The sequence below is a fragment of the Aplysia californica genome, unplaced genomic scaffold, assembly GCF_000002075.1.
Source record: "Aplysia californica isolate F4 #8 unplaced genomic scaffold, AplCal3.0 scaffold00440, whole genome shotgun sequence".
Classification (NCBI taxonomy): Eukaryota; Metazoa; Mollusca; class Gastropoda; order Aplysiida; family Aplysiidae; genus Aplysia; species Aplysia californica.
The window spans coordinates 26,487-29,375 of NW_004797710.1; positions in this window are offsets into that span (position 1 = coordinate 26,487).

Genomic DNA, 2,889 nt, shown 5'->3' on the forward strand with positions numbered 1-2,889 from the left:
GTCAGTTAAAAAAGAACAGCTATGCAGCAGAGTCTGCTCACTAGGAAATTGTGAGAGGTACTGGTGCTCAGTTTTGAGGAGGAAATTATGCAATGGAGTCTGCTGACTGGTTATTGTTGGAGGTACTGATGGGTCAGTAAAAACTAATTAATGCAATGTTGTCTGTTTACTGAGGTAATACTTCAGGTGTTGAAAGCCCTGCTCCTGGCTATGGAGGCTTGTTTTTGTTCAAGGTCACTGTCAAGCTAAACAGCTACAGATTTTTTGCTTCTTAGAAGCTCAAATCATATTTTGCGCATTTTATTAGTAGGAACTATAAAAATTTTTGACAATTTTAATAAACGTATCAAATAATAATAATATATATTATATTTGATATGTTTATTAAAATTGTGCTTTCAAGATGATTTCTTTTCTCCTTCGTACCATAAGTGGGGAATAAATTTCGAAAATCTAGATTGATAAATCGGGTTGTGATTCGGTTGGGGGTTGATCATCATCAAATGGTAAAAATTAGATAGCCAATTAGTGCAGAGAGTGAGTGAGAGAGAGGGAATGAGTGAGAGAGAGGGAGTGAGTGAGAGAGAGGGAGCGAGCGAGAGAGAGGGAGTGAGTGAGAGAGAGGGAGTGAGTGAGATAGAGATAGAGAGAGAGATAGAGATAGAGAGAGAGATAGAGAGAGAGAGAGAGAGAGAGAGAGAGAGAGAGAGAGAGAGAGAGAGAGAAATAGAAAGGGGACCAGGAGACAAAGAGAGGCAGAAAAGAGAGAGAGAGAGAGAGAGAGAGAGAGAGAGAAAGAGAGAGGGAGGGAAGGGGCAGAGTGAGACAGAGGGAGAGGGAAGAAGGGAGGGAAAGAAGGGGTTTAATTATTATTGTCTTTATAGTTTTATATGAAGGACAAGAAGGAGAGGCCAAAATCTTTACATGAACCGTCATCGTCTTCACCATTGCCTTTCTCACCCTAATTCGGGGTATAGGCCAGGACCAAACACGTTCCTCCTCTCCCTATCCTGTACTTGCCTCTTGTTGTTATTCCATGTCTTCCTGCATGAACTGTTGTGTCTCAGAAACATTTTGTTTGTTCTTTTACCTAGTTTGCTTTCTACAGAAATAAGGAAAGATTGTTTTGTTTATTCCTGTTTAAAGAAAGCAGATAATCCAAAGATCCCAATAGAGGAGGACAGCTCCGACACCCCTCCCCGGACTGACCCCGTGAAGAGCGGAGTCCATCACTCCTCCAAATCCCCCACTAGGCTGCCGTCCAATCCAGGACGGCAACCTAGAAAACATTCTGCCTCTTCCACAAGGGGGAGTCAGAGTGTTTCTTTGAAGCCGGGGCATTCAAGCTCCAAAAACAAAATTAAAAAGACATAATGGCAGTCCTCCAATGGAATGCCGGTGGAATCCGACCTTCCATTGCAGAATTGCAACATTTACAGGCCACACTGTGCCCAGTTGTGGCCTGTATTCAAGAAACAAAATTCACCCCGGCTTCAACCATAGACTTAAGAGGATTCAATGCGTATCATCACATTCACCTGGAGAATCAGATTGCTTCCTGTGGAACCACAATCTACACCAACAACAACACACTCCACAGACAAATACATCTTATGACGACCCTCTAGGCTATAGCCGTACGGGTAACCCTGCACAGACCAATCACGATCTGCTCAGCTTATATCCCACCAAATTACCCCCTCAAAATAACTCAACTAAATAACTTAAAGGCTCAGCTTCCAAAACCCTTTATTTTGCATAGCTGCCACTTTCCTGCTAAATAGCGGAAACTCCGCTTCATCTAGCTTTTCCCGCTACTTTCCTCCTTCCTCCACTGGACCGCTCTCAGTTGCAAATTTCGATACTTTTTTTTTTTTAACCCGCGGAAAACACCGAACAGGGAGAGAGACGAAAACGCGTCTTGCACTTGTCCGCCTGTAGCTTTCTACTTCCGTTCTTCTAGGCCTAGCGCTAGTTTCACATTGTTTATTTATAAATTTATTGTTGTGGAGCAACACCGTGTCGATCGGGCATCGGGACGTTGGCGTGCTGAGTTTTCATTGAAAACGGCGGAAATTCGAGAGAAATTGATGCAGAATGCAAAAATAAAAGGAGCTAGAATGAGAAAGAAGCAGCCGGTGTGCGACTTGAAAAGTTCATTAGAAAACTGAACAAGCCGCTTGCTGCACTTTGCGTTTGGTGCGAAAGAAATCGCGGCCCGTGGCACTCCTGTATAATTGCGGTCCTGTTTGTTTACATGGCGGCTATTGTCTAGATAATCTATCTCTAGATATAATCTAGATCTACACATATTTAGATATCTAGATTTTAGATCTAGATTAGATAGCCTAGGCTATATTTGTAATTCAGTTTAGACCTAAATAAGAAACACACTACAGGACAGGGGCACTAAGTGCAAACGGGACCTCAGTTGTCCAGGAGTGTCTTCCTCCTTGATCCGATACTGCTCTACATCGATGTACAATTTTAAAGTGAAAAAAATATTTTTATGAGACACCAGCTGGCAAAAAAAACCCACTGGGCTTTTAGTCACCAAGTCCTAACTGTCAAATTGACTGGAATGCTTGTTAGTCAACTTATTATATAGTGCCTTTATGCCTATGGTTTGTTGTTGTTTTTTTAAAATACATTTTAATTCAGTCGCCTATGGTTAACAATATATGACAGTTTTCCCTTCCAAAACCGTAGGCTAGATTTTCCTGTATATATATATATATATGCACAATACTTTGAAAAAGAAAGATAAGGTCATTGTTGTTTTGTTTTTTTATGGAATCCGTTTTACGTTGAGAAAAGCGGTAAAAACAAGTTAAAAAATTTTATGAATGCCCATAATATTAGTAATAGGAATCCCAAATCACTACCTAG